The following is a 9,537-nucleotide window of genomic DNA, read 5'->3' as shown; positions in this document are numbered from 1 at the left end:
AAAGTAATGAATATGCACGTGTCTCCACTCACATAGGTGTGAAGCGCATATTCATTACTTTAATGAGCGGTACCATGTGACCACTCAGCACCGGAAGACAGGAAGAGAGATGCCGGCACCTGGACGGAGATGCAGGGACTGAGATGTAGCAGTGTCTGGATGGTGATTAGGACTGGGGGGACCGTGAGCCATGCAATATTCACCTGTCCCCGTCAGGGAATATTTTAATATGGAGCATCTTATGGGGCCATCATTAACCTTTGTGCAGCATTATATGGGGAATATTTTAATATGGAGCATTTTATGGGGCCATCATTAACAATTGTGTCGCATTATATGGGGCATATTTTTGTATGGAGCATCTTACGGGGTCCATCGTGAACTTTATGGAGCATTATATGGGGCGTATTTTGTATGGACCATCTTATGGGGCCATCATGAACTGTATTGCGCATTATATAGGGCGTATTTTGTATGGAGCATCTTATGGGGCCATCATGAACTGTATGGAGCATTATATGGGACTCCTGATTAAATATGGATATTTAAAAACATTTAACCTACTGATGTCTCAATTAATTTCACTATTATTGGTATCTATTTTTATTTATGAAATTTACCAGTAGCTTCTGCATTTCCCACCCTAGGCTTACACTCGAGTCAATAAGTTTTTTGTGACAAAATTAGGGGCCTCGTCTTATACTCGAGTATATACGGTACTAAAATAAGATAATAGCTTTATCAGTGGTGAAGCACTACAAATCCCATATCTACCTATCTATCTATCCATCTATCTATCTATCATTAATGTGTCAATCCATAAGGAGGAACATTAATTTCTATATATACTGCAATACTGTGTTATTGTAGTATATAGTATAAACAATCAAACAATTATAGGTTTACATCCCCTAGTGGGACTAAAAACATAAGGTAAAAATCAACATAAAGGTGAAGAAAAAAATACAAATAATAAAATATAAAAATTTCAATCATCTCCTGTTCCTAATTAAAACATAAAGAGATAAAAACATACATATTTTGCATGAATGTGTCCACAAAAGCAAACTTTTTTTTCAAAGGTAAAATGAATGGTGTTCTTCAAAACAACAACTCATCTCGCAAAAAACAAGCTTTCACCTGACTGTGAGATCAGAGAAATGAAGAAGAGGAAATATTGACCTTTTCCTGAAACAGTTAATGCCGATTACAAGAATGTGTCTCTCCTGTTATTGGCGATGATTCTATAGGGATATCTATATCTGTCCCTCTATAATTATCTGTTGGTCATGTCTCCCCCTGGGAAAGACTCACATAACTCATTAGATTAAGTTCAGACTTACCTTTCTCTCTTCTCTCTCTTCTCTCTCTTCTCTCTCTTCCTTCTCCTCTCTCTCTTCTCCTCTCTCTCTTCTCTCTCTCTTATCGCTTGATAATAATAAATAAATATCGCTTTCTATACCAGACTTTGCAAGACACAACTCGTGACTGCAATGCACAATAGAAAATGACTGGGATCAGACCGTTGCACATAGTTTTACGCTGTGGTCAATTGTGACATCATCAGTGTGTCTCAGAGGGTTCTATTGTGTGATGTCATCAGCGTGGCACCAAGTGTTCAAAGTCATTGTGAATCAGCGAGTCACAGAGGGTTCTATTGTGATGTCATCATGCAGTGCATCTGCAGTACATACAATCATGGCCAAATGTTTTAGCATCCTTGAAATTGTTCCAGAAAATGAAGTATTTCTCCCAGAATATTATCGCCATTACACATGTTTCGTTATACACACGTTTATTTCCTTTGTGTGTATTGGAACAACATAAAAAAATCAGAGAAAAAAAACAAATTGGACATAATTTTATACAAAACCCCCAAAATGAGCTGGACAAAATTGTTGGCGCCCTCAAATTAATATTTGGTTGCACACCTTTCGGAGTAAATAACTGCAATCAATCACTTCCTATAACCATCCACAAGCTTCTTACATCTCTCAACTGGAATTTTAGCATTAAACCAGGAGGATTTGTGGTTATCATCCGCGCTGCTGTACAAATAACGGTCCAGACGTGTAGAAGGTGAAGAATGGCGTTTTACTCTCTCAACACGTTTCGAAGTCTACAGGACTCCTTCATCAGGAGCTGCTATAATCCTACAATATGACCTCATACTGTTAAAATAGATTCCACATTCAAATCTGGCGCCAAAGGGAACCACATGTCCAGCAGTGTCAAAGCTCATGACTCTGACACTTAGCACAGCACATGACAGTTCAGGTTGTAACATTCAACACAGTCAAAAGGAATAAAATAGATTCTAGAGATTTATAGAATTTATTTAAAAGAAGAAAATAAAAAGAAAGAAGAACGAAAAGGAGCAACTGCAGGCAAGAACTTGCTCCAAAAAATTACGTATGGACCGAGTTTCACAGACCCATCTAATGAATGAGCCACAACTCGAGATCGGAAAACTAGTTAAAATAATAATTGATGATTTTGAATAAAAAATTAGTGATTTGAAATAAAAAAAATTTATTTAAAAGGTTGAGATTACCACCATCTGGAATAATGGAGCAGAGGAAAAGGTCACAAAAGGAAAGAGCAAAGAGGACCGGAGATCAATCCCCAGCAGCGTACCAGGCAAAAACAACAGCTAAAAAACAGCCCGCACCTCACACATTACACCAGGAACCCCTTGTTCAAATGTCTACAATATCATTATTTATAAGCAATTCATTTAGAACAACCATTTACATTGAAAGTCGTAGTTTGAAGTGGTACTAACAATGGAAGATCCGTTGTATCAGATGAGTATATGAACATGATATAATATCATTGACAAATCCATATAAAATCATTTACAATCTCTTATAGAAGTCACATACACAGCACTGATTAAAAGAAATAATAAATATTATTCGCTACAAGGGATGAGAATTATTATAAAAAACTCCTCTGTAATTTCATTTAGACCATGCGGTTTTATGGTATTAACTCTGTATATCCAGCATATTTCTTTCCTATGTAATTTCTGTACTCTGTTAGGGGTATCCCTGGGGATGTGATCAGTTGGATTTATTTTTAATTCGTTAAAATCTTTATTGTGCACAATAGTGCAATGCCTAGATCATCCATGTAATAAAAGACCCCCTCCCTGCGCGATGCCCCTCTAGGTCGCTGTCACTACTGACAGCGGCATCAGTGGTTACATGCCCACGATCGGTCCTAGCACCGATCGTGGGCGTTGCTGCAGGGTGTCAGCTGTCACATACAGCTGACACCTGCACCCGATCACCGGAGTCCTCAGCGTGAGGCCGTGCGATCACTGCGCCATACTAGTACTGCTGTTTGCGGGAAGGGGTTAAACAAGGCATAGGACCTTATGATACTGTATATTCTTGATCTTTAATAGGTTTTCTATTTTGACGATATCATGTCGTTATGCTCTGTGTTTTCACAGTAACCATCTCAGAACAGATGGATTACCGCAAACATGAAAAAGGGAGGCTTACACGATTGGACAAGGTCTTTAGTGAGGGATCGGGTAGTTTTTTAGACTTGAAATCCAGGGACACTACTGATTTAGCTAATAAATACAAGGAATTACTCAACAAACGCACCCACCTATGGTGGAGTAAAGCATTCCTAGCGAGATATATTTAACCCCTTCCCTACATTTGCCATACTAGTACTGCAAACCGCAGTACTAGTACGGCGCTGCTATTTACGGTCACCATGCTGCATCGTGCGGTGACCGGGTTAAGATGGCTGCTGTCACTGACAGCAAACATCCCTGCACCTCACCCCGGGGGTCTGTACCATCCCCCCATATTAGCGACTGCTGTGATTGGCTGGTCAGTTCTGCCAGAGAATCACAGCAATGTGACAAAGTTAGTAAAAAAAAAAAAAAGTGACATGCTGTGATCGGTGCTGTGTGACACAACAAAAATCACAGCGGTCACAATGGGTGGGTTGATTGCGATGTCACCTCACCTGATTAACCCCTTTGGCATTGATTGGCCAGAAACTGTTATTCAGCCAAACAGCACCAAAAAGGTTAATGTAAAATGGTGATCACCGCCCTGCACTCCATCTTTGTCTCAGATTTGGTGGGCAGAGCGGTTGTATAGCATTTTTGCCTGCTTTGACTTGAAATAAATCCCTGCAAATCTGGAATAAGAGTGTGCGGAGAACGTCATGCTCATTTATGGCTCCCATACAGGCTCGGACTGGCCCATAGGGTAACAGGGGAATCCCCCGGTGGGCCCATGTGCAAATCTATTCCCCCAACCTTACTGGCACCCGGGGGTGATGATAATACGGCACTATAGTGCCAGGCAACAATGCTGGGGGTGATGATAATACAACACTATACTGCCAGGCGGTAATGCTGGGGGTGATGATAATACGGCACTATAGTGCCAGGCGGCAATGCTTGAGGTGATAACACGGCACTGTAGTGCCAGGTGGCAATGCTAGGGGTGATGATAATACAGCACTATAGTGCCAGGCGGCAATGCTGGGGGTGATGATAATACGGCACTATAGTGCCAGGCGGCAATTCTTGGGATGATGATTATATGGCGCTATACTGCCAGGTGGCAATGATGGGGGTGATGATAATACGGCATGATAGTGCCAGGCGGCAATGCTGGGGGTAATGATAATACCGCACTATAGTGCCAGTCGGCAATGCTGGGGATGATAATACAACATTATAGTGCCAGGCGGCCTTGCTGGGGGTGATGATAATACGGCACTATAGTGCCAGACGACAATGCTGGGGGTGATGATAATACGACACTATAGTGCCAGGTGGCAATGCTGGGGGTGATGATAATACAGCAGTATCTTGCCAGGCGGCAATGCTGGGGGCGATGATAATACACACAATAGTGCCAGACGGCAATGCTGGGGGTGATGATAATACGGCACTATAGTGCCAGGCGGCAATGCTGGGGGTGATGATAATACGGCACTCTAGTGCCAGGCGTCAATGCTGGGGGTGATGATAATATGGCACTATAGTGCCAGGCGGCAAAGCTGGGGGTGATGATAATACGGCACTATAATGCCAGGTGGCAAAGCTGGGGGTGATGAAAATACGTCACTATAGTGCCTGGCGGCATTGCTGGGGGTGATGATAATACGGCACTATAGTGCCAGGCGGCAATGTTTGGGGTGATGATAATACGGCACTATAGTGCCAGGCGGCAATGCTGGGGGTGATGATAATACGGCACTCTAGTGCCAGGCGGCAATGCTAGGAGTGATGATAACACGGCACTATAGTGCCAGGTGGCAATGCTGGGGGTGATGATAATACGGCACTATAGTGCCAGGCGGCAATGCTGGGGGTGATGATAATACGGCAATGTAGTGCCATGCGGCAATGCTGGGGGTGATAATACAGCACTATAGTGCCAGGCGGCAATGCTGGGGGTGATGATAATACGGCACTATATTGCCAGGCGGCAATGCTGGGGGTGATGATAATACGGCACTATAGTGCCAGGCGGCAATGCTGGGGGTGATGATAATACAGCACTATAGTGCCAGGCGGCAATGCTGGGGGTGATGAAAATACGGCACTATAGTGCCAGGCGGCATTGCTGGGGGTGATGATAATACGGCACTATAGTGCCAAGCGGCATTGCTGGTGGTGATGATAATACGGCACTATAGTGCCATGCGGCAATGCTGGGGGTGATAATACAGCACTATAGTGCCAGGCGGCAATGCTGGTGGTGATGATAATTCGGCACTATAGTGCCAGGCGGCAATGCTGGGGGTGATGATAATACGGCACTCTAGTGCCAGGCGTCAATGCTGGGGGTGATGATAATATGGCACTATAATGCCAGGCGGCAAATCTGGGGGTGATGATAATACGGCACTATAATGCCAGGCGGCAATGCTGGGGGTGATGAAAATACGTCACTATAGTGCCAGGCGGCAATGCAGGGGGTGATGATAATACGGCACTATAGTGCCAGGCGGCAATGTTTGGGGTGATGATAATACGGCACTGAAGTGCCAGGCGGCAATGCTGGGGGTGATGATAATACGGCACTGTAGTGCCAGGCGGCAATGCTGGGGGTAATGATAATACGGCACTATAGTGCCAGGCGGCAATGCTTCGGGTGATGATAATACGGCACTGTAGTGCCAGGCGGCAATGCTGGCGGTGATGATAATACAGCACTATAGTGCCAGGCGGCAATGCTGGGGGTGATGATAATACGGCAGTGTAGTGCCAGGCGGCAATGCTGGGGGTGATGATAATACGGCACTGTAGTGCCAGGCGGCAATGCTGGCGGTGATGATAAAACGCACTATAGTGCCAGGCGGCAATGCTGGGGGTGATGATAATACGGCACTATAGTGCCAGGCGGCAATGCTGGGGGAGATGATAATACGGCACTATTGTGCCAGGCGGCAATGCTGGGGGTGATGATAATACGGCACTATAGTGCCAAGCGGCAATGCTGGGGGTGATGATAATACGGCCCTATAGTGCCAGGCACCAATGCTGGAGGTGATGATAATACGTCACTATAGTGCCAGGCGGCAATGCTGGGGGTGATGATAATACGGCACTATAGTGCCAGGCGGCAATGCTGGGGGTGATGATAATACGGCACTATAGTGTCAGGCGGCAATGCTGGGGGTGATGATAAAACGGCACAATAGTACCAGGCGGCAATGCTGGGGGTGATGATAATACGGCACTGTAGTGCCAGGCGGCAATGCTGGGGGTGATGATAATACGGCACTATAGTGCCAGGCGGCAATGCTGGGAGTGATGATAATACGGCACTATAGTGCCAGGCAGCAATGCTGGGGGTGATGATAATACGGCACTATAGTGCCAGGCGGCAATGCTTGGGGTGATAATAATACGTCACTGTAGTGCCAGGCGGCAATGTTTGGGTTGATGATAATACGGCACTGTAGTGCCAGGCGGCAATGCTTGGGTTGATGATAATACGGCACTGTAGTGCCAAGCGGCAATGCATGGGTTCATGATAATACGGCACTGTAGTGCCAGGCGGCAATAATGGGGATGATAATAATAAGGCACTTTAATGCCAGGCGACAATGCTGGGGGTGATGATAATACGGCACTATAGTGCCAGGCGGCAATGCTGGGGGTGATGATAATATGTCACTACAGTGCCAGGCGGCAATGCTGGGGGTGATGATAATACGGCACTGTAGTGCCAGGCGGCAATGCTGGGGAGATGATAATTCGGCACTATAGTGCCAGGCGGCAATGCTGGGGAGATGATAATACAGCACTATATTACCAGGCGGCAATGCTGGGGGTGATGATAATACTATACTGCAAGGAGTTTGTATGTTCTCCCCGTGTTTGCGTGGGTTTCCTCCCACACTCCAAAGACATACTAATAGGGAAATTAGATTGTGAGCCCCATCGGGGACAGTGATGAAAATGTGTGCAAACTGTAAAGCGCTGCGGAATATGTTAGCGCTATATAAAAATAAAGATTATTATTATCATCACCCCCAGCATTGCCGCCTGGCACTACAGTGCCGTATTATCATGACCCCCAGCATTGCCGCCTGGCACTACAGTGTCGTATTATCATCACCCCCAGCAATGCCGCCTGGCACTATAGTGTCGTATTATCACCCCCAGCATTGCTACCTGGCACTATAGTGCCGTATTATCATCACCCCCAGCAATGCCGCCTGGCACTACAGTGTCGTATTATCATCACCCGAGTATTGCTGCCTGGCACTATAGTGTCGTATTATCACCCCCAGCATTGCTACCTGGCACTATAGTGCCGTATTATCATCACCCCCAGCAATGCCGCCTGGCACTATAGTGCCGTATTATCATTACCCCCTGCATTGCCGCCTCGCACTACAGTGTCGTATTATCATCACCCCCAGCATTGCTGCCTGGCAATACAGTGCCGTATTATCATCACCCCCAGCATTTCCGCCTGGCACTATAGCGCCGTATTATCATCACCCCCAGCATTGCCGCCTGGCACTATAGTGCCGTATTATCATCACCCCCAGCAATGCCGCCTGGCACTATAGTGCCGTATTATCATCACCTCCAGTATTGGTGCCTGGCAGTACAGTGCCGTTTTATTATCACCCCAAGCATTGCCGCCTAGCACTATAGTGCCGAATTATCATCACCCCCAGCATTGCCGCCTGGAACTATAGTGCCATATTATCATCACCCCCAGCATTGCCACCTGGCACTATAGTGCCGTATTATCATCACCCCAAGCATTGCCGCCTGGCACTACAGTGCCGTATTATCATCACCCCCAGCAATGCCGCCTGGCACTATATTGCCGTATTATCATCACCCCAAGCATAGCCGCCTGGCACTACAGTGCCGTATTATCATCACCCCCAGCAATGCCGCCTGGCACTATAGTGCCGTATTATCATCACCCCAAGCATTGCCGCCTGGAACTACAGTGCCGTATTATCATCACCCCAAGCATTGCCAATTGGCACTAGCGTGCCGTATCATCATCACCCCCAGCAATGACGCCTGGCTCTATAGTGCCGTATTATCATCACCCCCAGCATTGCCGCCTGGCACTATAGTGCCGTATTATCATCATCCCAAGCATTGCCGCCTGGCACTATAGTGCCGTATTATCACCCCCAGCAATGCCGCCTGGCACTATAGTGTCGTAGTATCATCACCCCCAGCATTGGTGCCTGGCATTATAGTGCCGTATTATCATCACCCCAGCATTGCCGCCTGGCACTATAGTGTCGTATTTTCATCACCCCCAGCATTGGTGCCTGACACTATAGTGCCGTATTATCATCACCCCCAGCATTGCCGCCTGGCACTATAGTGCTGTATTATCATCACCCCTAGCATTGCCGCCTGGCACTACAGTGCCGTATTATCATCACCCCAAGCATTGACGCCTGGAACTACAGTGCCGTATTATCATCACCCCAAGCATTGACGCCTGGCACTATAGTGTCGTATTATCATCACCCCAAGCATTGACGCCTGGCACTACAGTGCCGTATTATCATCACCCCAAGCATTGCCTCCTAGCACTATAGTGCCGAATTATCATCACCCCCAGCATTGCCGCCTGGAACTATAGTGCCATATTATCATCACCCTCAGCAATGCCGCCTGGCACTATAGTGCCATATTATCATCACCCCCAGCAATGCCGCCTGGCACTATAGTGCCGTATTATCATCACCCCAAGCATTGCCGCCTGGAACTACAGTGCCGTATTATCATCACCCCAAGCATTGCCAATTGGCACTAGCGTGCCGTATCATCATCACCCCCAGCAATGCCGCCTGGCTCTATAGTGCCGTATTATCATCACCCCCAGCATTGCCGCCTGGCACTATAGTGCCGTATTATCATCATCCCAAGCATTGCCGCCTGGCACTATAGTGCCGTATTATCACCCCCAGCAATGCCGCCTGGCACTATAGTGTCGTAGTATCATCACCCGCAGCATTGGTGCCTGGCATTATAGTGCCGTATTATCATCA

The sequence above is a fragment of the Dendrobates tinctorius genome, unplaced genomic scaffold (genome assembly GCF_039654945.1).
Source record: "Dendrobates tinctorius isolate UK_male_01 unplaced genomic scaffold, ASM3965494v1 ptg000413c, whole genome shotgun sequence".
Lineage (NCBI taxonomy): Eukaryota > Metazoa > Chordata > Amphibia > Anura > Dendrobatidae > Dendrobates > Dendrobates tinctorius.
This window is presented reverse-complemented; position numbering follows the sequence as displayed.